Source organism: Lissotriton vulgaris, chromosome 5 (genome assembly GCF_964263255.1).
Source record: "Lissotriton vulgaris chromosome 5, aLisVul1.2, whole genome shotgun sequence".
NCBI classification, from domain to species: domain Eukaryota; kingdom Metazoa; phylum Chordata; class Amphibia; order Caudata; family Salamandridae; genus Lissotriton; species Lissotriton vulgaris.
The window spans coordinates 1,566,486,435-1,566,508,997 of NC_141693.1; the positions used below are offsets into that span (position 1 = coordinate 1,566,486,435).

General features: G+C 40.9%; 30 non-coding genes across 30 annotated transcripts; 20 read left to right on the forward strand and 10 right to left on the reverse strand.

Moving 5' to 3' along the window:
• The first annotated feature begins 33 nt into the window (after nt 1-33).
• On the forward strand, nt 34-105 carry TRNAT-UGU (transfer RNA threonine (anticodon UGU)). Its single transcript has one exon. It is a non-coding gene; the product is annotated as a tRNA-Thr (tRNA).
• A 1,170-nt stretch (nt 106-1,275) lies between these two features.
• On the reverse strand, nt 1,276-1,370 carry TRNAI-UAU (transfer RNA isoleucine (anticodon UAU)). Its single transcript has 2 exons — nt 1,333-1,370; nt 1,276-1,311 (listed from the first exon to the last, which is right to left on the reverse strand). It is a non-coding gene; the product is annotated as a tRNA-Ile (tRNA).
• Nucleotides 1,371-1,659: 289 nt separating this feature from the next.
• TRNAS-GCU (transfer RNA serine (anticodon GCU)) lies at nt 1,660-1,741 on the forward strand. The gene has a single exon. It is a non-coding gene; the product is annotated as a tRNA-Ser (tRNA).
• Nucleotides 1,742-2,330: 589 nt separating this feature from the next.
• TRNAT-UGU (transfer RNA threonine (anticodon UGU)) lies at nt 2,331-2,402 on the forward strand. The gene has a single exon. It is a non-coding gene; the product is annotated as a tRNA-Thr (tRNA).
• Nucleotides 2,403-3,561: 1,159 nt separating this feature from the next.
• On the reverse strand, nt 3,562-3,656 carry TRNAI-UAU (transfer RNA isoleucine (anticodon UAU)). Its single transcript has 2 exons — nt 3,619-3,656; nt 3,562-3,597 (listed from the first exon to the last, which is right to left on the reverse strand). It is a non-coding gene; the product is annotated as a tRNA-Ile (tRNA).
• A 289-nt stretch (nt 3,657-3,945) lies between these two features.
• Nucleotides 3,946-4,027, forward strand: TRNAS-GCU (transfer RNA serine (anticodon GCU)). The gene has a single exon. It is a non-coding gene; the product is annotated as a tRNA-Ser (tRNA).
• A 589-nt stretch (nt 4,028-4,616) lies between these two features.
• On the forward strand, nt 4,617-4,688 carry TRNAT-UGU (transfer RNA threonine (anticodon UGU)). Its single transcript has one exon. It is a non-coding gene; the product is annotated as a tRNA-Thr (tRNA).
• Nucleotides 4,689-5,858: 1,170 nt separating this feature from the next.
• TRNAI-UAU (transfer RNA isoleucine (anticodon UAU)) lies at nt 5,859-5,953 on the reverse strand. The gene is made up of 2 exons: nt 5,916-5,953; nt 5,859-5,894 (listed from the first exon to the last, which is right to left on the reverse strand). It is a non-coding gene; the product is annotated as a tRNA-Ile (tRNA).
• Nucleotides 5,954-6,242: 289 nt separating this feature from the next.
• Nucleotides 6,243-6,324, forward strand: TRNAS-GCU (transfer RNA serine (anticodon GCU)). The gene has a single exon. It is a non-coding gene; the product is annotated as a tRNA-Ser (tRNA).
• A 589-nt stretch (nt 6,325-6,913) lies between these two features.
• On the forward strand, nt 6,914-6,985 carry TRNAT-UGU (transfer RNA threonine (anticodon UGU)). Its single transcript has one exon. It is a non-coding gene; the product is annotated as a tRNA-Thr (tRNA).
• A 1,170-nt stretch (nt 6,986-8,155) lies between these two features.
• Nucleotides 8,156-8,250, reverse strand: TRNAI-UAU (transfer RNA isoleucine (anticodon UAU)). The gene is made up of 2 exons: nt 8,213-8,250; nt 8,156-8,191 (listed from the first exon to the last, which is right to left on the reverse strand). It is a non-coding gene; the product is annotated as a tRNA-Ile (tRNA).
• Nucleotides 8,251-8,539: 289 nt separating this feature from the next.
• Nucleotides 8,540-8,621, forward strand: TRNAS-GCU (transfer RNA serine (anticodon GCU)). Its single transcript has one exon. It is a non-coding gene; the product is annotated as a tRNA-Ser (tRNA).
• A 589-nt stretch (nt 8,622-9,210) lies between these two features.
• TRNAT-UGU (transfer RNA threonine (anticodon UGU)) lies at nt 9,211-9,282 on the forward strand. Its single transcript has one exon. It is a non-coding gene; the product is annotated as a tRNA-Thr (tRNA).
• Nucleotides 9,283-10,441: 1,159 nt separating this feature from the next.
• TRNAI-UAU (transfer RNA isoleucine (anticodon UAU)) lies at nt 10,442-10,536 on the reverse strand. Its single transcript has 2 exons — nt 10,499-10,536; nt 10,442-10,477 (listed from the first exon to the last, which is right to left on the reverse strand). It is a non-coding gene; the product is annotated as a tRNA-Ile (tRNA).
• A 289-nt stretch (nt 10,537-10,825) lies between these two features.
• On the forward strand, nt 10,826-10,907 carry TRNAS-GCU (transfer RNA serine (anticodon GCU)). The gene has a single exon. It is a non-coding gene; the product is annotated as a tRNA-Ser (tRNA).
• Nucleotides 10,908-11,496: 589 nt separating this feature from the next.
• TRNAT-UGU (transfer RNA threonine (anticodon UGU)) lies at nt 11,497-11,568 on the forward strand. Its single transcript has one exon. It is a non-coding gene; the product is annotated as a tRNA-Thr (tRNA).
• A 1,170-nt stretch (nt 11,569-12,738) lies between these two features.
• Nucleotides 12,739-12,833, reverse strand: TRNAI-UAU (transfer RNA isoleucine (anticodon UAU)). Its single transcript has 2 exons — nt 12,796-12,833; nt 12,739-12,774 (listed from the first exon to the last, which is right to left on the reverse strand). It is a non-coding gene; the product is annotated as a tRNA-Ile (tRNA).
• Nucleotides 12,834-13,122: 289 nt separating this feature from the next.
• TRNAS-GCU (transfer RNA serine (anticodon GCU)) lies at nt 13,123-13,204 on the forward strand. Its single transcript has one exon. It is a non-coding gene; the product is annotated as a tRNA-Ser (tRNA).
• Nucleotides 13,205-13,793: 589 nt separating this feature from the next.
• TRNAT-UGU (transfer RNA threonine (anticodon UGU)) lies at nt 13,794-13,865 on the forward strand. Its single transcript has one exon. It is a non-coding gene; the product is annotated as a tRNA-Thr (tRNA).
• Nucleotides 13,866-15,035: 1,170 nt separating this feature from the next.
• TRNAI-UAU (transfer RNA isoleucine (anticodon UAU)) lies at nt 15,036-15,130 on the reverse strand. The gene is made up of 2 exons: nt 15,093-15,130; nt 15,036-15,071 (listed from the first exon to the last, which is right to left on the reverse strand). It is a non-coding gene; the product is annotated as a tRNA-Ile (tRNA).
• A 289-nt stretch (nt 15,131-15,419) lies between these two features.
• Nucleotides 15,420-15,501, forward strand: TRNAS-GCU (transfer RNA serine (anticodon GCU)). The gene has a single exon. It is a non-coding gene; the product is annotated as a tRNA-Ser (tRNA).
• A 589-nt stretch (nt 15,502-16,090) lies between these two features.
• TRNAT-UGU (transfer RNA threonine (anticodon UGU)) lies at nt 16,091-16,162 on the forward strand. Its single transcript has one exon. It is a non-coding gene; the product is annotated as a tRNA-Thr (tRNA).
• A 1,170-nt stretch (nt 16,163-17,332) lies between these two features.
• On the reverse strand, nt 17,333-17,427 carry TRNAI-UAU (transfer RNA isoleucine (anticodon UAU)). The gene is made up of 2 exons: nt 17,390-17,427; nt 17,333-17,368 (listed from the first exon to the last, which is right to left on the reverse strand). It is a non-coding gene; the product is annotated as a tRNA-Ile (tRNA).
• A 289-nt stretch (nt 17,428-17,716) lies between these two features.
• Nucleotides 17,717-17,798, forward strand: TRNAR-UCU (transfer RNA arginine (anticodon UCU)). The gene has a single exon. It is a non-coding gene; the product is annotated as a tRNA-Arg (tRNA).
• A 589-nt stretch (nt 17,799-18,387) lies between these two features.
• TRNAT-UGU (transfer RNA threonine (anticodon UGU)) lies at nt 18,388-18,459 on the forward strand. The gene has a single exon. It is a non-coding gene; the product is annotated as a tRNA-Thr (tRNA).
• A 1,159-nt stretch (nt 18,460-19,618) lies between these two features.
• Nucleotides 19,619-19,713, reverse strand: TRNAI-UAU (transfer RNA isoleucine (anticodon UAU)). Its single transcript has 2 exons — nt 19,676-19,713; nt 19,619-19,654 (listed from the first exon to the last, which is right to left on the reverse strand). It is a non-coding gene; the product is annotated as a tRNA-Ile (tRNA).
• Nucleotides 19,714-20,002: 289 nt separating this feature from the next.
• Nucleotides 20,003-20,084, forward strand: TRNAS-GCU (transfer RNA serine (anticodon GCU)). Its single transcript has one exon. It is a non-coding gene; the product is annotated as a tRNA-Ser (tRNA).
• A 589-nt stretch (nt 20,085-20,673) lies between these two features.
• Nucleotides 20,674-20,745, forward strand: TRNAT-UGU (transfer RNA threonine (anticodon UGU)). Its single transcript has one exon. It is a non-coding gene; the product is annotated as a tRNA-Thr (tRNA).
• A 1,170-nt stretch (nt 20,746-21,915) lies between these two features.
• Nucleotides 21,916-22,010, reverse strand: TRNAI-UAU (transfer RNA isoleucine (anticodon UAU)). The gene is made up of 2 exons: nt 21,973-22,010; nt 21,916-21,951 (listed from the first exon to the last, which is right to left on the reverse strand). It is a non-coding gene; the product is annotated as a tRNA-Ile (tRNA).
• Nucleotides 22,011-22,299: 289 nt separating this feature from the next.
• TRNAS-GCU (transfer RNA serine (anticodon GCU)) lies at nt 22,300-22,381 on the forward strand. The gene has a single exon. It is a non-coding gene; the product is annotated as a tRNA-Ser (tRNA).
• The last annotated feature ends 182 nt before the right edge of the window (nt 22,382-22,563 follow it).

A 22,563-nucleotide genomic window follows, 5' to 3' on the forward strand; every position in this document is an offset into this window, starting at 1 on the left:
TACATGTTGCGATTTACAAACTGCAGGCAGACCGGCCTTGTAGCTCAGTGGCAGAGCACTGGTCTTGTAAACCAGGGGTCATGAGTTCAAGCCTCATCAGGGCCTTTTTATATGTGTGTTTCTGTATGTTGTTTTCAAGTCATTCTTTCTAGGAGTCACACCTTGTCTTAAGTTTGCTTATTGACAAGCTTCCCTTTCCTGCTTTCATCTTATCAAGAAGACTTCATGAAAACCATTGAACCATAAACTATTGCCTCACCCCTTCCGATCGCCTGACGAACGCCTGACAAACGCCATTCTCACCCCGCCGGGCAAGCCCTGCCGGGCAAAGCCAAATAAGCCATGCATATTTAAAGTTCCTTTGAAAGGCAGAGCGAGGACTAGGACTTCTGTTCCGACTGAGTCTGCATCCACAGAAAGGATGAAATAAGGCTCTAGAAATTTCACCAAGGAGATATGAACTTCATCCCCCTTAAAATACTTTTTCTCCCAGATACCCCGGCTCTTAGTCAAATGAGGTTAATCTTCAAAACCCCACCCCCACTAACCATAAATATTCACCTCTCCTGCTGTCCATTCAATTGATACAAGGTATCTTGTACATGGAGAGAATGTGAGAAAAAGCAGAATTGCTTCATAGATTTGGTGACCTTGGATGGGTGGGCTGGATAAAGAAGTGAACTTGGTTTCCGGAAAGGGAGTATCATGATGGGAATGAGGAAAAGAGAACATGGACCACATTCACAGGTTAGAGAAATAAATGTAATAGGTTGAATGGTTTTGAAAAGCTAGCTTTCAGCAGGAATTGTTTTTTAAAATTGCAAAGAACTAAAAAAGTCAATGTGGGATTGGAGGCACAATCTGAGCAGAAAGCACCATAAGCTGCTATGGTGCAACTCTTATGTTGACTAGAAACTTTAATATGATGATGCTCTTCTTTTGATATTTCTTTGAGTTAAATTTTATTGTATGTAGCTGACACAGTACTATTTGCAGCTCCTCAGTGTATGGTTATCCCGTGACAACAATGTATTCATCATATTTATTATTCTACAAAAGTATTTTTAAATGCACTGATGTGGTGTTTGCATGCTATGCAAGATGGTACATCATTGAATGTTTATAAGGAGCATCGCATAGGATATGTGATATTTGGCACCTGGAGGAGTCGGACACGCAGATCCTGAAAAGAAGTTAAGACTCTCTAGCAAGAGCCGTCTTTATTCTGAGTCTAATCTTTACTTTTAGTGAAATGGTTTACGAAAACCAATCAACTGCTCCAGGTGAGGCTCGAACTCACAACCTCGGCATGGCTCAGTGCAAGTACTGCTGTATAAGTACCGCGCGTTAACCGATTGCGCCACTGGAGCTTACTGTTTTCATTTCTCCCCATTTGAGCCATCTAGTGCTAACCAAGTAGATACTGCACTGCTCCATTATTCACTGTGCAAGATCGACTCACATGCTAGCATGTTATCATGACTATTAAAAATACAGTCCAAATGGAATAGATTTGATAATTCTGCTATATCGTGTGCTCTGTCTATTGAACACCCCATACATTTGCCATTCTGACACAGTCTAGGATAAACTTATGCTTATTTTTAATTAGCACATAGTTAGAATTTCACCAAAAATGAAATATATGCCCCTAAGGCAGACGAGGTGGCCGAGTGGTTGAGGCGATGGACTGCTAATCCATTGTGCTCTGCACGTGTGGGTTCGAATCCCACCTTCGTCGGAAAGCCATCAGACACTCTTTTGAAGGTGAGCATGTCTCGTAGTACAATTACACTCTCTTTCAGGACACTGCCATAATCCACTAGAAGGGCCCAACTGACTATTCCATTATGGCATTTATGTCAAATAAAGGGAAGTATTTTGTGCTTAATTGAAATTAGATCTTTCATGAAGTGTCCAGAGGATTGCCTATTCCTCACTCCTGGCCTTCCAACCAGTTTGGATAGATAGACTGATAAGAAAGCATTTCTTACTCCTAAAGTTTCAGCCGTCTCAAGTGTATGCGTGTTTACATTTGTCTGCCCCACAGAGACAGATCACTTCTAATAAGTGAGTTCTCTATCTGTCACTGATTTCGGACATACTCTGTAGAGCTTTCAGTATGGTCATAAATGTGAATACTCTTATGTTCTCAGATCAAAATGGAGTTTTTCCTACTTTCAAGAAAAGTGTCTTAAGCATGCTCTTCGATTTGTGCACACATGTAGACATTCAAATGCAACTGCATTTCCATACAGAGTCTCAAAATCATAGATATCTTCATACCGCAGTAAGAATACATGTTGCGATTTACAAACTGCAGGCAGACCGGCCTTGTAGCTCAGTGGCAGAGCACTGGTCTTGTAAACCAGGGGTCATGAGTTCAAGCCTCATCAGGGCCTTTTTATATGTGTGTTTCTGTATGTTGTTTTCAAGTCATTCTTTCTAGGAGTCACACCTTGTCTTAAGTTTGCTTATTGACAAGCTTCCCTTTCCTGCTTTAATCTTATCAAGAAGACTTCATGAAAACCATTGAACCATAAACTATTGTCTCACCCCTTCCGATCGCCTGACGAACGCCATTCTCACCCCGCCGGGCAAGCCCTGCCGGGCAAAGCCAAATAAGCCATGCATATTTAAAGTTCCTTTGAAAGGCAGAGCGAGGACTAGGACGTCTGTTCCGACTGAGTCTGCATCCACAGAAAGGATGAAATAAGGCTCTAGAAATTTCACCAAGGAGATATGAACTTCATCCCCCTTAAAATACTTTTTCTCCCAGATACCCCGGCTCTTAGTCAAATGAGGTTAATCTTCAAAACCCCACCCCCACTAACCATAAATATTCACCTCTCCTGCTGTCCATTCAATTGATACAAGGTATCTTGTACATGGAGAGAATGTGAGAAAAAGCAGAATTGCTTCATAGATTTGGTGACCTTGGATGGGTGGGCTGGATAAAGAAGTGAACTTGGTTTCCGGAAAGGGAGTATCATGATGGGAATGAGGAAAAGAGAACATGGACCACATTCACAGGTTAGAGAAATAAATGTAATAGGTTGAATGGTTTTGAAAAGCTAGCTTTGAGCAGGAATTGTTTTTTAAAATTGCAAAGAACTAAAAAAGTCAATGTGGGATTGGAGGCATAATCTGAGCAGAAAGCACCATAAGCTGCTATGGTGCAACTCTTATGTTGACTAGAAACTTTAATATGATGATGCTCTTCTTTTGATATTTCTTTGAGTTAAATTTTATTGTATGTAGCTGACACAGTACTGTTTGCAGCTCCTCAGTTTATGGTTATCCCGTGACAACAATGTATTCATCATATTTATTATTCTACAAAAGTATTTTTAAATGCACTGATGTGGTGTTTGCATGCTATGCAAGATGGTACATCATTGAATGTTTATAAGGAGCATCGCATAGGATATGTGATATTTGGCACCTGGAGGAGTCGGACACGCAGATCCTGAAAAGAAGTTAAGACTCTCTAGCAAGAGCCGTCTTTATTCTGAGTCTAATCTTTACCTTTAGTGAAATGATTTATGAAAACCAGTCAGCTGCTCCAGGTGAGGCTCGAACTCACAACCTCGGCATGGCTCAGTGCAAGTACTGCTGTATAAGTACCGCGCGCTAACCGATTGCGCCACTGGAGCTTACTGCTTTCATTTCTTCCCATTTGAGCCATCTAGTGCTAACCAAGTAGATACTGCACTGCTCCATTATTCACTGTGCAAGATCGACTCACATGCTAGCATGTTATCATGACTATTAAAAATACAGTCCAAATGGAATAGATTTGATAATTCTGCTATATTGTGTGCTCTGTCTATTGAACACCCCATACATTTGCCATTCTGACACAGTCTAGGATAAACTTATGCTTATTTTTAATTAGCACATAGTTAGAATTTCACCAAAAATGAAATATAGGCCCCTAAGGCAGACGAGGTGGCCGAGTGGTTAAGGCGATGGACTGCTAATCCATTGTGCTCTGCACGCGTGGGTTCGAATCCCACCTTCGTCGGAAAGCCATCAGACACTCTTTTGAAGGTGAGCATGTCTCGTAGTACAATTACACTCTCTTTCAAGACACTGCCATAATCCACTAGAAGGGCCCAACTGACTATTCCATTATGGCATTTATGTCAAATAAAGGGAAGTATTTTGTGCTTAATTGAAATTAGATCTTTCATGAAGTGTCCAGAGGATTGCCTATTCCTCACTCCTGGCCTTCCAACCAGTTTGGATAGATAGACTGATAAGAAAGCATTTCTTACTCCTAAAGTTTCAGCCGTCTCAAGTGTATGCGTGTTTACATTTGTCTGCCCCACAGAGACAGATCACTTCTAATAAGTGAGTTCTCTATCTGTCACTGATTGCGGACATACTCAGTAGAGCTTTCAGTATGGTCATAAATGTGAATACTCTTATGTTCTCAAATCAAAATGGAGTTTTTCCTACTTTCAAGAAAAGTGTCTTAAGCATGCTCTGCGATTTGTGCACACATGTAGACATTCAAATGCAACTGCATTTCCATACAGAGTCTCAAAATCATAGATATCTTCATACCGCAGTAAGAATACATGTTGCGATTTACAAACTGCAGGCAGACCGGCCTTGTAGCTCAGTGGCAGAGCACTGGTCTTGTAAACCAGGGGTCATGAGTTCAAGCCTCATCAGGGCCTTTTTATATGTGTGTTTCTGTATGTTGTTTTCAAGTCATTCTTTCTAGGAGTCACACCTTGTCTTAAGTTTGCTTATTGACAAGCTTCCCTTTCCTGCTTTCATCTTATCAAGAAGACTTCATGAAAACCATTGAACCATAAACTATTGCCTCACCCCTTCCGATCGCCTGACGAACGCCTGACAAACGCCATTCTCACCCCGCCGGGCAAGCCCTGCCGGGCAAAGCCAAATAAGCCATGCATATTTAAAGTTCCTTTGAAAGGCAGAGCGAGGACTAGGACTTCTGTTCCGACTGAGTCTGCATCCACAGAAAGGATGAAATAAGGCTCTAGAAATTTCACCAAGGAGATATGAACTTCATCCCCCTTAAAATACTTTTTCTCCCAGATACCCCGGCTCTTAGTCAAATGAGGTTAATCTTCAAAACCCCACCCCCACTAACCATAAATATTCACCTCTCCTGCTGTCCATTCAATTGATACAAGGTATCTTGTACATGGAGAGAATGTGAGAAAAAGCAGAATTGCTTCATAGATTTGGTGACCTTGGATGGGTGGGCTGGATAAAGAAGTGAACTTGGTTTCCGGAAAGGGAGTATCATGATGGGAATGAGGAAAAGAGAACATGGACCACATTCACAGGTTAGAGAAATACATGTAATAGGTTGAATGGTTTTGAAAAGCTAGCTTTGAGCAGGAATTGTTTTTTAAAATTGCAAAGAACTAAAAAAGTCAATGTGGGATTGGAGGCACAATCTGAGCAGAAAGCACCATAAGCTGCTATGGTGCAACTCTTATGTTGACTAGAAACTTTAATATGATGATGCTCTTCTTTTGATATTTCTTTGAGTTACATTTTATTGTATGTAGCTGACACAGTACTGTTTGCAGCTCCTCAGTTTATGGTTATCCTGTGACAACAATGTATTCATCATATTTATTATTCTACAAAAGTATTTTTAAATGCACTGATGTGGTGTTTGCATGCTATGCAAGATGGTACATCATTGAATGTTTATAAGGAGCATCGCATAGGATATGTGATATTTGGCACCTGGAGGAGTCGGACACGCAGATCCTGAAAAGAAGTTAAGACTCTCTAGCAAGAGCCGTCTTTATTCTGAGTCTAATCTTTACTTTTAGTGAAATGGTTTATGAAAACCAATCAACTGCTCCAGGTGAGGCTCGAACTCACAACCTCGGCATGGCTCAGTGCAAGTACTGCTGTATAAGTACCGCGCGCTAACCGATTGCGCCACTGGAGCTTACTGTTTTAATTTCTTCCCATTTGAGCCATCTAGTGCTAACCAAGTAGATACTGCACTGCTCCATTATTCACTGTGCAAGATCGACTCACATGCTAGCATGTTATCATGACTATTAAAAATACAGTCCAAATGGAATAGATTTGATAATTCTGCTATATCGTGTGCTCTGTCTATTGAACACCCCATACATTTGCCATTCTGACACAGTCTAGGATAAACTTATGCTTATTTTTAATTAGCACATAGTTAGAATTTCACCAAAAATGAAATATAAGCCCCTAAGGCAGACGAGGTGGCCGAGTGGTTGAGGCGATGGACTGCTAATCCATTGTGCTCTGCACGCGTGGGTTCGAATCCCACCTTCGTCGGAAAGCCATCAGACACTCTTTTGAAGGTGAGCATGTCTCGTAGTACAATTACACTCTCTTTCAAGACACTGCCATAATCCACTAGAAGGGCCCAACTGACTATTCCATTATGGCATTTATGTCAAATAAAGGGAAGTATTTTGTGCTTAATTGAAATTAGATCTTTCATGAAGTGTCCAGAGGATTGCCTATTCCTCACTCCTGGCCTTCCAACCAGTTTGGATAGATAGACTGATAAGAAAGCATTTCTTACTCCTAAAGTTTCAGCCGTCTCAAGTGTATGCGTGTTTACATTTGTCTGCCCCACAGAGACAGATCACTTCTAATAAGTGAGTTCTCTATCTGTCACTGATTGCGGACATACTCAGTAGAGCTTTCAGTATGGTCATAAATGTGAATACTCTTATGTTCTCAAATCAAAATGGAGTTTTTCCTACTTTCAAGAAAAGTGTCTTAAGCATGCTCTTCGATTTGTGCACACATGTAGACATTCAAATGCAACTGCATTTCCATACAGAGTCTCAAAATCATAGATATCTTCATACCGCAGTAAGAATACATGTTGCGATTTACAAACTGCAGGCAGACCGGCCTTGTAGCTCAGTGGCAGAGCACTGGTCTTGTAAACCAGGGGTCATGAGTTCAAGCCTCATCAGGGCCTTTTTATATGTGTGTTTCTGTATGTTGTTTTCAAGTCATTCTTTCTAGGAGTCACACCTTGTCTTAAGTTTGCTTATTGACAAGCTTCCCTTTCCTGCTTTCATCTTATCAAGAAGACTTCATGAAAACCATTGAACCATAAACTATTGCCTCACCCCTTCCGATCGCCTGACGAACGCCTGACAAACGCCATTCTCACCCAGCCGGGCAAGCCCTGCCGGGCAAAGCCAAATAAGCCATGCATATTTAAAGTTCCTTTGAAAGGCAGAGCGAGGACTAGGACTTCTGTTCCGACTGAGTCTGCATCCACAGAAAGGATGAAATAAGGCTCTAGAAATTTCACCAAGGAGATATGAACTTCATCCCCCTTAAAATACTTTTTCTCCCAGATACCCCGGCTCTTAGTCAAATGAGGTTAATCTTCAAAACCCCACCCCCACTAACCATAAATATTCACCTCTCCTGCTGTCCATTCAATTGATACAAGGTATCTTGTACATGGAGAGAATGTGAGAAAAAGCAGAATTGCTTCATAGATTTGGTGACCTTGGATGGGTGGGCTGGATAAAGAAGTGAACTTGGTTTCCGGAAAGGGAGTATCATGATGGGAATGAGGAAAAGAGAACATGGACCACATTCACAGGTTAGAGAAATAAATGTAATAGGTTGAATGGTTTTGAAAAGCTAGCTTTCAGCAGGAATTGTTTTTTAAAATTGCAAAGAACTAAAAAAGTCAATGTGGGATTGGAGGCACAATCTGAGCAGAAAGCACCATAAGCTGCTATGGTGCAACTCTTATGTTGACTAGAAACTTTAATATGATGATGCTCTTCTTTTGATATTTCTTTGAGTTAAATTTTATTGTATGTAGCTGACACAGTACTATTTGCAGCTCCTCAGTGTATGGTTATCCCGTGACAACAATGTATTCATCATATTTATTATTCTACAAAAGTATTTTTAAATGCACTGATGTGGTGTTTGCATGCTATGCAAGATGGTACATCATTGAATGTTTATAAGGAGCATCGCATAGGATATGTGATATTTGGCACCTGGAGGAGTCGGACACGCAGATCCTGAAAAGAAGTTAAGACTCTCTAGCAAGAGCCGTCTTTATTCTGAGTCTAATCTTTACTTTTAGTGAAATGGTTTACGAAAACCAATCAACTGCTCCAGGTGAGGCTCGAACTCACAACCTCGGCATGGCTCAGTGTAAGTACTGCTGTATAAGTACCGCGCGTTAACCGATTGCGCCACTGGAGCTTACTGTTTTCATTTCTCCCCATTTGAGCCATCTAGTGCTAACCAAGTAGATACTGCACTGCTCCATTATTCACTGTGCAAGATCGACTCACATGCTAGCATGTTATCATGACTATTAAAAATACAGTCCAAATGGAATAGATTTGATAATTCTGCTATATCGTGTGCTCTGTCTATTGAACACCCCATACATTTGCCATTCTGACACAGTCTAGGATAAACTTATGCTTATTTTTAATTAGCACATAGTTAGAATTTCACCAAAAATGAAATATATGCCCCTAAGGCAGACGAGGTGGCCGAGTGGTTGAGGCGATGGACTGCTAATCCCTTGTGCTCTGCACGTGTGGGTTCGAATCCCACCTTCGTCGGAAAGCCATCAGACACTCTTTTGAAGGTGAGCATGTCTCGTAGTACAATTACACTCTCTTTCAGGACACTGCCATAATCCACTAGAAGGGCCCAACTGACTATTCCATTATGGCATTTATGTCAAATAAAGGGAAGTATTTTGTGCTTAATTGAAATTAGATCTTTCATGAAGTGTCCAGAGGATTGCCTATTCCTCACTCCTGGCCTTCCAACCAGTTTGGATAGATAGACTGATAAGAAAGCATTTCTTACTCTTAAAGTTTCAGCCGTCTCAAGAGTATGCGTGTTTACATTTGTCTGCCCCACAGAGACAGATCACTTCTAATAAGTGAGTTCTCTATCTGTCACTGATTTCGGACATACTCTGTAGAGCTTTCAGTATGGTCATAAATGTGAATACTCTTATGTTCTCAAATCAAAATGGAGTTTTTCCTACTTTCAAGAAAAGTGTCTTAAGCATGCTTTTCGATTTGTGCACACATGTAGACATTCAAATGCAACTGCATTTCCATACAGAGTCTCAAAATCATAGATATCTTCATACCGCAGTAAGAATACATGTTGCGATTTACAAACTGCAGGCAGACGGGCCTTGTAGCTCAGTGGCAGAGCACTGGTCTTGTAAACCAGGGGTCATGAGTTCAAGCCTCATCAGGGCCTTTTTATATGTGTGTTTCTGTATGTTGTTTTCAAGTCATTCTTTCTAGGAGTCACACCTTGTCTTAAGTTTGCTTATTGACAAGCTTCCCTTTCCTGCTTTAATCTTATCAAGAAGACTTCATGAAAACCATTGAACCATAAACTATTGTCTCACCCCTTCCGATCGCCTGACGAACGCCATTCTCACCCCGCCGGGCAAGCCCTGCCGGGCAAAGCCAAATAAGCCATGCATATTTAAAGTTCCTTTGAAAGGCAGAGCGAGGACTAGGACGTCTGTTCCGACTGAGTCTGCATCCACAGAAAGGATGAAATAAGGCTCTAGAAATTTCACCAAGGAGATATGAACTTCATCCCCCTTAAAATACTTTTTCTCCCAGATACCCCGGCTCTTAGTCAAATGAGGTTAATCTTCAAAACCCCACCCCCACTAACCATAAATATTCACCTCTCCTGCTGTCCATTCAATTGATACAAGGTATCTTGTACATGGAGAGAATGTGAGAAAAAGCAGAATTGCTTCATAGATTTGGTGACCTTGGATGGGTGGGCTGGATAAAGAAGTGAACTTGGTTTCCGGAAAGGGAGTATCATGATGGGAATGAGGAAAAGAGAACATGGACCACATTCACAGGTTAGAGAAATAAATGTAATAGGTTGAATGGTTTTGAAAAGCTAGCTTTGAGCAGGAATTGTTTTTTAAAATTGCAAAGAACTAAAAAAGTCAATGTGGGATTGGAGGCATAATCTGAGCAGAAAGCACCATAAGCTGCTATGGTGCAACTCTTATGTTGACTAGAAACTTTAATATGATGATGCTCTTCTTTTGATATTTCTTTGAGTTAAATTTTATTGTATGTAGCTGACACAGTACTGTTTGCAGCTCCTCAGTTTATGGTTATCCCGTGACAACAATGTATTCATCATATTTATTATTCTACAAAAGTATTTTTAAATGCACTGATGTGGTGTTTGCATGCTATGCAAGATGGTACATCATTGAATGTTTATAAGGAGCATCGCATAGGATATGTGATATTTGGCACCTGGAGGAGTCGGACACGCAGATCCTGAAAAGAAGTTAAGACTCTCTAGCAAGAGCCGTCTTTATTCTGAGTCTAATCTTTACTTTTAGTGAAATGGTTTATGAAAACCAACCAACTGCTCCAGGTGAGGCTCGAACTCACAACCTCGGCATGGCTCAGTGCAAGTACTGCTGTATAAGTACCGCGCGCTAACCGATTGCGCCACTGGAGCTTACTGCTTTCATTTCTTCCCATTTGAGCCATCTAGTGCTAACCAAGTAGATACTGCACTGCTCCATTATTCACTGTGCAAGATCGACTCACATGCTAGCATGTTATCATGACTATTAAAAATACAGTCCAAATGGAATAGATTTGATAATTCTGCTATATTGTGTGCTCTGTCTATTGAACACCCCATACATTTGCCATTCTGACACAGTCTAGGATAAACTTATGCTTATTTTTAATTAGCACATAGTTAGAATTTCACCAAAAATGAAATATAGGCCCCTAAGGCAGACGAGGTGGCCGAGTGGTTAAGGCGATGGACTGCTAATCCATTGTGCTCTGCACGCGTGGGTTCGAATCCCACCTTCGTCGGAAAGCCATCAGACACTCTTTTGAAGGTGAGCATGTCTCGTAGTACAATTACACTCTCTTTCAAGACACTGCCATAATCCACTAGAAGGGCCCAACTGACTATTCCATTATGGCATTTATGTCAAATAAAGGGAAGTATTTTGTGCTTAATTGAAATTAGATCTTTCATGAAGTGTCCAGAGGATTGCCTATTCCTCACTCCTGGCCTTCCAACCAGTTTGGATAGATAGACTGATAAGAAAGCATTTCTTACTCCTAAAGTTTCAGCCGTCTCAAGTGTATGCGTGTTTACATTTGTCTGCCCCACAGAGACAGATCACTTCTAATAAGTGAGTTCTCTATCTGTCACTGATTGCGGACATACTCAGTAGAGCTTTCAGTATGGTCATAAATGTGAATACTCTTATGTTCTCAAATCAAAATGGAGTTTTTCCTACTTTCAAGAAAAGTGTCTTAAGCATGCTCTTCGATTTGTGCACACATGTAGACATTCAAATGCAACTGCATTTCCATACAGAGTCTCAAAATCATAGATATCTTCATACCGCAGTAAGAATACATGTTGCGATTTACAAACTGCAGGCAGACCGGCCTTGTAGCTCAGTGGCAGAGCACTGGTCTTGTAAACCAGGGGTCATGAGTTCAAGCCTCATCAGGGCCTTTTTATATGTGTGTTTCTGTATGTTGTTTTCAAGTCATTCTTTCTAGGAGTCACACCTTGTCTTAAGTTTGCTTATTGACAAGCTTCCCTTTCCTGCTTTCATCTTATCAAGAAGACTTCATGAAAACCATTGAACCATAAACTATTGCCTCACCCCTTCCGATCGCCTGACGAACGCCTGACAAACGCCATTCTCACCCCGCCGGGCAAGCCCTGCCGGGCAAAGCCAAATAAGCCATGCATATTTAAAGTTCCTTTGAAAGGCAGAGCGAGGACTAGGACTTCTGTTCCGACTGAGTCTGCATCCACAGAAAGGATGAAATAAGGCTCTAGAAATTTCACCAAGGAGATATGAACTTCATCCCCCTTAAAATACTTTTTCTCCCAGATACCCCGGCTCTTAGTCAAATGAGGTTAATCTTCAAAACCCCACCCCCACTAACCATAAATATTCACCTCTCCTGCTGTCCATTCAATTGATACAAGGTATCTTGTACATGGAGAGAATGTGAGAAAAAGCAGAATTGCTTCATAGATTTGGTGACCTTGGATGGGTGGGCTGGATAAAGAAGTGAACTTGGTTTCCGGAAAGGGAGTATCATGATGGGAATGAGGAAAAGAGAACATGGACCACATTCACAGGTTAGAGAAATACATGTAATAGGTTGAATGGTTTTGAAAAGCTAGCTTTGAGCAGGAATTGTTTTTTAAAATTGCAAAGAACTAAAAAAGTCAATGTGGGATTGGAGGCACAATCTGAGCTGAAAGCACCATAAGCTGCTATGGTGCAACTCTTATGTTGACTAGAAACTTTAATATGATGATGCTCTTCTTTTGATATTTCTTTGAGTTACATTTTATTGTATGTAGCTGACACAGTACTGTTTGCAGCTCCTCAGTTTATGGTTATCCTGTGACAACAATGTATTCATCATATTTATTATTCTACAAAAGTATTTTTAAATGCACTGATGTGGTGTTTGCATGCTATGCAAGATGGTACATCATTGAATGTTTATAAGGAGCATCGCATAGGATATGTGATATTTGGCACCTGGAGGAGTCGGACACGCAGATCCTGAAAAGAAGTTAAGACTCTCTAGCAAGAGCCGTCTTTATTCTGAGTCTAATCTTTACTTTTAGTGAAATGGTTTATGAAAACCAATCAACTGCTCCAGGTGAGGCTCGAACTCACAACCTCGGCATGGCTCAGTGCAAGTACTGCTGTATAAGTACCGCGCGCTAACCGATTGCGCCACTGGAGCTTACTGTTTTAATTTCTTCCCATTTGAGCCATCTAGTGCTAACTAAGTAGATACTGCACTGCTCCATTATTCACTGTGCAAGATCGACTCACATGCTAGCATGTTATCATGACTATTAAAAATACAGTCCAAATGGAATAGATTTGATAATTCTGCTATATCGTGTGCTCTGTCTATTGAACACCCCATACATTTGCCATTCTGACACAGTCTAGGATAAACTTATGCTTATTTTTAATTAGCACATAGTTAGAATTTCACCAAAAATGAAATATAAGCCCCTAAGGCAGACGAGGTGGCCGAGTGGTTGAGGCGATGGACTGCTAATCCATTGTGCTCTGCACGCGTGGGTTCGAATCCCACCTTCGTCGGAAAGCCATCAGACACTCTTTTGAAGGTGAGCATGTCTCGTAGTACAATTACACTCTCTTTCAAGACACTGCCATAATCCACTAGAAGGGCCCAACTGACTATTCCATTATGGCATTTATGTCAAATAAAGGGAAGTATTTTGTGCTTAATTGAAATTAGAACTTTCATGAAGTGTCCAGAGGATTGCCTATTCCTCACTCCTGGCCTTCCAACCAGTTTGGATAGATAGACTGATAAGAAAGCATTTCTTACTCCTAAAGTTTCAGCCGTCTCAAGTGTATGCGTGTTTACATTTGTCTGCCCCACAGAGACAGATCACTTCTAATAAGTGAGTTCTCTATCTGTCACTGATTGCGGACATACTCAGTAGAGCTTTCAGTATGGTCATAAATGTGAATACTCTTATGTTCTCAAATCAAAATGGAGTTTTTCCTACTTTCAAGAAAAGTGTCTTAAGCATGCTCTTCGATTTGTGCACACATGTAGACATTCAAATGCAACTGCATTTCCATACAGAGTCTCAAAATCATAGATATCTTCATACCGCAGTAAGAATACATGTTGCGATTTACAAACTGCAGGCAGACCGGCCTTGTAGCTCAGTGGCAGAGCACTGGTCTTGTAAACCAGGGGTCATGAGTTCAAGCCTCATCAGGGCCTTTTTATATGTGTGTTTCTGTATGTTGTTTTCAAGTCATTCTTTCTAGGAGTCACACCTTGTCTTAAGTTTGCTTATTGACAAGCTTCCCTTTCCTGCTTTCATCTTATCAAGAAGACTTCATGAAAACCATTGAACCATAAACTATTGCCTCACCCCTTCCGATCGCCTGACGAACGCCTGACAAACGCCATTCTCACCCCGCCGGGCAAGCCCTGCCGGGCAAAGCCAAATAAGCCATGCATATTTAAAGTTCCTTTGAAAGGCAGAGCGAGGACTAGGACTTCTGTTCCGACTGAGTCTGCATCCACAGAAAGGATGAAATAAGGCTCTAGAAATTTCACCAAGGAGATATGAACTTCATCCCCCTTAAAATACTTTTTCTCCCAGATACCCCGGCTCTTAGTCAAATGAGGTTAATCTTCAAAACCCCACCCCCACTAACCATAAATATTCACCTCTCCTGCTGTCCATTCAATTGATACAAGGTATCTTGTACATGGAGAGAATGTGAGAAAAAGCAGAATTGCTTCATAGATTTGGTGACCTTGGATGGGTGGGCTGGATAAAGAAGTGAACTTGGTTTCCGGAAAGGGAGTATCATGATGGGAATGAGGAAAAGAGAACATGGACCACATTCACAGGTTAGAGAAATACATGTAATAGGTTGAATGGTTTTGAAAAGCTAGCTTTGAGCAGGAATTGTTTTTTAAAATTGCAAAGAACTAAAAAAGTCAATGTGGGATTGGAGGCACAATCTGAGCAGAAAGCACCATAAGCTGCTATGGTGCAACTCTTATGTTGACTAGAAACTTTAATATGATGATGCTCTTCTTTTGATATTTCTTTGAGTTACATTTTATTGTATGTAGCTGACACAGTACTGTTTGCAGCTCCTCAGTTTATGGTTATCCTGTGACAACAATGTATTCATCATATTTATTATTCTACAAAAGTATTTTTAAATGCACTGATGTGGTGTTTGCATGCTATGCAAGATGGTACATCATTGAATGTTTATAAGGAGCATCGCATAGGATATGTGATATTTGGCACCTGGAGGAGTCGGACACGCAGATCCTGAAAAGAAGTTAAGACTCTCTAGCAAGAGCCGTCTTTATTCTGAGTCTAATCTTTACTTTTAGTGAAATGGTTTATGAAAACCAATCAACTGCTCCAGGTGAGGCTCGAACTCACAACCTCGGCATGGCTCAGTGCAAGTACTGCTGTATAAGTACCGCGCGCTAACCGATTGCGCCACTGGAGCTTACTGTTTTAATTTCTTCCCATTTGAGCCATCTAGTGCTAACCAAGTAGATACTGCACTGCTCCATTATTCACTGTGCAAGATCGACTCACATGCTAGCATGTTATCATGACTATTAAAAATACAGTCCAAATGGAATAGATTTGATAATTCTGCTATATCGTGTGCTCTGTCTATTGAACACCCCATACATTTGCCATTCTGACACAGTCTAGGATAAACTTATGCTTATTTTTAATTAGCACATAGTTAGAATTTCACCAAAAATGAAATATAAGCCCCTAAGGCAGACGAGGTGGCCGAGTGGTTGAGGCGATGGACTGCTAATCCATTGTGCTCTGCACGCGTGGGTTCGAATCCCACCTTCGTCGGAAAGCCATCAGACACTCTTTTGAAGGTGAGCATGTCTCGTAGTACAATTACACTCTCTTTCAAGACACTGCCATAATCCACTAGAAGGGCCCAACTGACTATTCCATTATGGCATTTATGTCAAATAAAGGGAAGTATTTTGTGCTTAATTGAAATTAGATCTTTCATGAAGTGTCCAGAGGATTGCCTATTCCTCACTCCTGGCCTTCCAACCAGTTTGGATAGATAGACTGATAAGAAAGCATTTCTTACTCCTAAAGTTTCAGCCGTCTCAAGTGTATGCGTGTTTACATTTGTCTGCCCCACAGAGACAGATCACTTCTAATAAGTGAGTTCTCTATCTGTCACTGATTGCGGACATACTCAGTAGAGCTTTCAGTATGGTCATAAATGTGAATACTCTTATGTTCTCAAATCAAAATGGAGTTTTTCCTACTTTCAAGAAAAGTGTCTTAAGCATGCTCTTCGATTTGTGCACACATGTAGACATTCAAATGCAACTGCATTTCCATACAGAGTCTCAAAATCATAGATATCTTCATACCGCAGTAAGAATACATGTTGCGATTTACAAACTGCAGGCAGACCGGCCTTGTAGCTCAGTGGCAGAGCACTGGTCTTGTAAACCAGGGGTCATGAGTTCAAGCCTCATCAGGGCCTTTTTATATGTGTGTTTCTGTATGTTGTTTTCAAGTCATTCTTTCTAGGAGTCACACCTTGTCTTAAGTTTGCTTATTGACAAGCTTCCCTTTCCTGCTTTCATCTTATCAAGAAGACTTCATGAAAACCATTGAACCATAAACTATTGCCTCACCCCTTCCGATCGCCTGACGAACGCCTGACAAACGCCATTCTCACCCCGCCGGGCAAGCCCTGCCGGGCAAAGCCAAATAAGCCATGCATATTTAAAGTTCCTTTGAAAGGCAGAGCGAGGACTAGGACTTCTGTTCCGACTGAGTCTGCATCCACAGAAAGGATGAAATAAGGCTCTAGAAATTTCACCAAGGAGATATGAACTTCATCCCCCTTAAAATACTTTTTCTCCCAGATACCCCGGCTCTTAGTCAAATGAGGTTAATCTTCAAAACCCCACCCCCACTAACCATAAATATTCACCTCTCCTGCTGTCCATTCAATTGATACAAGGTATCTTGTACATGGAGAGAATGTGAGAAAAAGCAGAATTGCTTCATAGATTTGGTGACCTTGGATGGGTGGGCTGGATAAAGAAGTGAACTTGGTTTCCGGAAAGGGAGTATCATGATGGGAATGAGGAAAAGAGAACATGGACCACATTCACAGGTTAGAGAAATAAATGTAATAGGTTGAATGGTTTTGAAAAGCTAGCTTTCAGCAGGAATTGTTTTTTAAAATTGCAAAGAACTAAAAAAGTCAATGTGGGATTGGAGGCACAATCTGAGCAGAAAGCACCATAAGCTGCTATGGTGCAACTCTTATGTTGACTAGAAACTTTAATATGATGATGCTCTTCTTTTGATATTTCTTTGAGTTAAATTTTATTGTATGTAGCTGACACAGTACTATTTGCAGCTCCTCAGTGTATGGTTATCCCGTGACAACAATGTATTCATCATATTTATTATTCTACAAAAGTATTTTTAAATGCACTGATGTGGTGTTTGCATGCTATGCAAGATGGTACATCATTGAATGTTTATAAGGAGCATCGCATAGGATATGTGATATTTGGCACCTGGAGGAGTCGGACACGCAGATCCTGAAAAGAAGTTAAGACTCTCTAGCAAGAGCCGTCTTTATTCTGAGTCTAATCTTTACTTTTAGTGAAATGGTTTACGAAAACCAATCAACTGCTCCAGGTGAGGCTCGAACTCACAACCTCGGCATGGCTCAGTGTAAGTACTGCTGTATAAGTACCGCGCGTTAACCGATTGCGCCACTGGAGCTTACTGTTTTCATTTCTCCCCATTTGAGCCATCTAGTGCTAACCAAGTAGATACTGCACTGCTCCATTATTCACTGTGCAAGATCGACTCACATGCTAGCATGTTATCATGACTATTAAAAATACAGTCCAAATGGAATAGATTTGATAATTCTGCTATATCGTGTGCTCTGTCTATTGAACACCCCATACATTTGCCATTCTGACACAGTCTAGGATAAACTTATGCTTATTTTTAATTAGCACATAGTTAGAATTTCACCAAAAATGAAATATATGCCCCTAAGGCAGACGAGGTGGCCGAGTGGTTGAGGCGATGGACTTCTAATCCATTGTGCTCTGCACGTGTGGGTTCGAATCCCACCTTCGTCGGAAAGCCATCAGACACTCTTTTGAAGGTGAGCATGTCTCGTAGTACAATTACACTCTCTTTCAGGACACTGCCATAATCCACTAGAAGGGCCCAACTGACTATTCCATTATGGCATTTATGTCAAATAAAGGGAAGTATTTTGTGCTTAATTGAAATTAGATCTTTCATGAAGTGTCCAGAGGATTGCCTATTCCTCACTCCTGGCCTTCCAACCAGTTTGGATAGATAGACTGATAAGAAAGCATTTCTTACTCTTAAAGTTTCAGCCGTCTCAAGAGTATGCGTGTTTACATTTGTCTGCCCCACAGAGACAGATCACTTCTAATAAGTGAGTTCTCTATCTGTCACTGATTTCGGACATACTCTGTAGAGCTTTCAGTATGGTCATAAATGTGAATACTCTTATGTTCTCAAATCAAAATGGAGTTTTTCCTACTTTCAAGAAAAGTGTCTTAAGCATGCTCTTCGATTTGTGCACACATGTAGACATTCAAATGCAACTGCATTTCCATACAGAGTCTCAAAATCATAGATATCTTCATACCGCAGTAAGAATACATGTTGCGATTTACAAACTGCAGGCAGACCGGCCTTGTAGCTCAGTGGCAGAGCACTGGTCTTGTAAACCAGGGGTCATGAGTTCAAGCCTCATCAGGGCCTTTTTATATGTGTGTTTCTGTATGTTGTTTTCAAGTCATTCTTTCTAGGAGTCACACCTTGTCTTAAGTTTGCTTATTGACAAGCTTCCCTTTCCTGCTTTAATCTTATCAAGAAGACTTCATGAAAACCATTGAACCATAAACTATTGTCTCACCCCTTCCGATCGCCTGACGAACGCCATTCTCACCCCGCCGGGCAAGCCCTGCCGGGCAAAGCCAAATAAGCCATGCATATTTAAAGTTCCTTTGAAAGGCAGAGCGAGGACTAGGACGTCTGTTCCGACTGAGTCTGCATCCACAGAAAGGATGAAATAAGGCTCTAGAAATTTCACCAAGGAGATATGAACTTCATCCCCCTTAAAATACTTTTTCTCCCAGATACCCCGGCTCTTAGTCAAATGAGGTTAATCTTCAAAACCCCACCCCCACTAACCATAAATATTCACCTCTCCTGCTGTCCATTCAATTGATACAAGGTATCTTGTACATGGAGAGAATGTGAGAAAAAGCAGAATTGCTTCATAGATTTGGTGACCTTGGATGGGTGGGCTGGATAAAGAAGTGAACTTGGTTTCCGGAAAGGGAGTATCATGATGGGAATGAGGAAAAGAGAACATGGACCACATTCACAGGTTAGAGAAATAAATGTAATAGGTTGAATGGTTTTGAAAAGCTAGCTTTGAGCAGGAATTGTTTTTTAAAATTGCAAAGAACTAAAAAAGTCAATGTGGGATTGGAGGCATAATCTGAGCAGAAAGCACCATAAGCTGCTATGGTGCAACTCTTATGTTGACTAGAAACTTTAATATGATGATGCTCTTCTTTTGATATTTCTTTGAGTTAAATTTTATTGTATGTAGCTGACACAGTACTGTTTGCAGCTCCTCAGTTTATGGTTATCCCGTGACAACAATGTATTCATCATATTTATTATTCTACAAAAGTATTTTTAAATGCACTGATGTGGTGTTTGCATGCTATGCAAGATGGTACATCATTGAATGTTTATAAGGAGCATCGCATAGGATATGTGATATTTGGCACCTGGAGGAGTCGGACACGCAGATCCTGAAAAGAAGTTAAGACTCTCTAGCAAGAGCCGTCTTTATTCTGAGTCTAATCTTTACTTTTAGTGAAATGGTTTATGAAAACCAACCAACTGCTCCAGGTGAGGCTCGAACTCACAACCTCGGCATGGCTCAGTGCAAGTACTGCTGTATAAGTACCGCGCGCTAACCGATTGCGCCACTGGAGCTTACTGCTTTCATTTCTTCCCATTTGAGCCATCTAGTGCTAACCAAGTAGATACTGCACTGCTCCATTATTCACTGTGCAAGATCGACTCACATGCTAGCATGTTATCATGACTATTAAAAATACAGTCCAAATGGAATAGATTTGATAATTCTGCTATATTGTGTGCTCTGTCTATTGAACACCCCATACATTTGCCATTCTGACACAGTCTAGGATAAACTTATGCTTATTTTTAATTAGCACATAGTTAGAATTTCACCAAAAATGAAATATAGGCCCCTAAGGCAGACGAGGTGGCCGAGTGGTTAAGGCGATGGACTGCTAATCCATTGTGCTCTGCACGCGTGGGTTCGAATCCCACCTTCGTCGGAAAGCCATCAGACACTCTTTTGAAGGTGAGCATGTCTCGTAGTACAATTACACTCTCTTTCAAGACACTGCCATAATCCACTAGAAGGGCCCAACTGACTATTCCATTATGGCATTTATGTCAAATAAAGGGAAGTATTTTGTGCTTAATTGAAATTAGATCTTTCATGAAGTGTCCAGAGGATTGCCTATTCCTCACTCCTGGCCTTCCAACCAGTTTGGATAGATAGACTGATAAGAAAGCATTTCTTACTCCTAAAGTTTCAGCCGTCTCAAGTGTATGCGTGTTTACATTTGTCTGCCCCACAGAGACAGATCACTTCTAATAAGTGAGTTCTCTATCTGTCACTGATTGCGGACATACTCAGTAGAGCTTTCAGTATGGTCATAAATGTGAATACTCTTATGTTCTCAAATCAAAATGGAGTTTTTCCTACTTTCAAGAAAAGTGTCTTAAGCATGCTCTTCGATTTGTGCACACATGTAGACATTCAAATGCAACTGCATTTCCATACAGAGTCTCAAAATCATAGATATCTTCATACCGCAGTAAGAATACATGTTGCGATTTACAAACTGCAGGCAGACCGGCCTTGTAGCTCAGTGGCAGAGCACTGGTCTTGTAAACCAGGGGTCATGAGTTCAAGCCTCATCAGGGCCTTTTTATATGTGTGTTTCTGTATGTTGTTTTCAAGTCATTCTTTCTAGGAGTCACACCTTGTCTTAAGTTTGCTTATTGACAAGCTTCCCTTTCCTGCTTTCATCTTATCAAGAAGACTTCATGAAAACCATTGAACCATAAACTATTGCCTCACCCCTTCCGATCGCCTGACGAACGCCTGACAAACGCCATTCTCACCCCGCCGGGCAAGCCCTGCCGGGCAAAGCCAAATAAGCCATGCATATTTAAAGTTCCTTTGAAAGGCAGAGCGAGGACTAGGACTTCTGTTCCGACTGAGTCTGCATCCACAGAAAGGATGAAATAAGGCTCTAGAAATTTCACCAAGGAGATATGAACTTCATCCCCCTTAAAATACTTTTTCTCCCAGATACCCCGGCTCTTAGTCAAATGAGGTTAATCTTCAAAACCCCACCCCCACTAACCATAAATATTCACCTCTCCTGCTGTCCATTCAATTGATACAAGGTATCTTGTACATGGAGAGAATGTGAGAAAAAGCAGAATTGCTTCATAGATTTGGTGACCTTGGATGGGTGGGCTGGATAAAGAAGTGAACTTGGTTTCCGGAAAGGGAGTATCATGATGGGAATGAGGAAAAGAGAACATGGACCACATTCACAGGTTAGAGAAATACATGTAATAGGTTGAATGGTTTTGAAAAGCTAGCTTTGAGCAGGAATTGTTTTTTAAAATTGCAAAGAACTAAAAAAGTCAATGTGGGATTGGAGGCACAATCTGAGCAGAAAGCACCATAAGCTGCTATGGTGCAACTCTTATGTTGACTAGAAACTTTAATATGATGATGCTCTTCTTTTGATATTTCTTTGAGTTACATTTTATTGTATGTAGCTGACACAGTACTGTTTGCAGCTCCTCAGTTTATGGTTATCCTGTGACAACAATGTATTCATCATATTTATTATTCTACAAAAGTATTTTTAAATGCACTGATGTGGTGTTTGCATGCTATGCAAGATGGTACATCATTGAATGTTTATAAGGAGCATCGCATAGGATATGTGATATTTGGCACCTGGAGGAGTCGGACACGCAGATCCTGAAAAGAAGTTAAGACTCTCTAGCAAGAGCCGTCTTTATTCTGAGTCTAATCTTTACTTTTAGTGAAATGGTTTATGAAAACCAATCAACTGCTCCAGGTGAGGCTCGAACTCACAACCTCGGCATGGCTCAGTGCAAGTACTGCTGTATAAGTACCGCGCGCTAACCGATTGCGCCACTGGAGCTTACTGTTTTAATTTCTTCCCATTTGAGCCATCTAGTGCTAACCAAGTAGATACTGCACTGCTCCATTATTCACTGTGCAAGATCGACTCACATGCTAGCATGTTATCATGACTATTAAAAATACAGTCCAAATGGAATAGATTTGATAATTCTGCTATATCGTGTGCTCTGTCTATTGAACACCCCATACATTTGCCATTCTGACACAGTCTAGGATAAACTTATGCTTATTTTTAATTAGCACATAGTTAGAATTTCACCAAAAATGAAATATAAGCCCCTAAGGCAGACGAGGTGGCCGAGTGGTTGAGGCGATGGACTGCTAATCCATTGTGCTCTGCACGCGTGGGTTCGAATCCCACCTTCGTCGGAAAGCCATCAGACACTCTTTTGAAGGTGAGCATGTCTCGTAGTACAATTACACTCTCTTTCAAGACACTGCCATAATCCACTAGAAGGGCCCAACTGACTATTCCATTATGGCATTTATGTCAAATAAAGGGAAGTATTTTGTGCTTAATTGAAATTAGATCTTTCATGAAGTGTCCAGAG